The sequence below is a fragment of the Phytophthora parasitica genome (assembly GCF_000247585.1).
Source record: "Phytophthora parasitica INRA-310 unplaced genomic scaffold supercont2.485, whole genome shotgun sequence".
Lineage (NCBI taxonomy): Eukaryota > Oomycota > Peronosporomycetes > Peronosporales > Peronosporaceae > Phytophthora > Phytophthora nicotianae.
This window is the reverse complement of record NW_008649471.1, coordinates 4,110-5,000: the sequence shown is the minus strand read 5'-3', so window position 1 is coordinate 5,000 and position 891 is coordinate 4,110.

Sequence of the window (891 nt, the reverse complement as noted above, 5' to 3'; positions counted from 1 at the left end):
GTTCAGGAACTGCTCGTACAGGCTGATGTGATCCTGTACGAACATGCGCGCAAGGTGTTCTAGTTCATCGGCCGCTGTGCCATCGAGATACAGCGGCTGGAACGGATTGGCGAAGCGCTTGGTCATGGCAAATGGATGCCTTGCTGAATAGAGCAATGCTACGTGGCACGCGCCTACAATTCGAAAGTGAGGAATGGTGAGAGGAGATCATCACTGGTCTGGACCTGCACGGTTCAACTGTCGTCGACGGACCTCCCGTTTTTCGCTAGTCGGATCAAATATTTGGTTTAGAGGGATGATGGTGCGACGTAGTTATGTTTTCTTCTTAACTATAGACCTCTTTATAAAAGTAATAAAAAGAAAACTACTTTTTAGAGGAATTTGGAATAGAAAACGGTACAATTCACTTCAAGTCGGTGAAAAAAGAAAACAGAATCAGACATGTATCGGCATAATATGCGCCTCCTTTTTTTTTTTTCTATTCGCAATCAATCCTCAATTCTGCATCATCTTACTACACGACAACTTACGGCTCATGCCACCTAAAGCCAACACAGCATGAAGTTGGCAGGTAGGTACTATAAGATTGCGGTTAAAGTGCTTCGATGGCGAATGGCGCCGAGAAGATGAATTGTACGCTAGCACGGCGGGCACATCGTTTGGCCACAGCGATTACTTTGTTGGATACGTTTACTTTAAACGTACTGTACGTTAGCGACCACACGATGCTCTACTGCCGACAGTAGCGTCTCAGAATTGGACGCAGTGCACCGAGCTCTATTGTAGAAATCGTCATCTGGCTTATGAGCGTGCGCGCCTTCACTCCGTTCGATCGGCGTTTGCGCTACAGGTAGATACATGTTATAACATTGAGAACACAAAAAGCTCTTA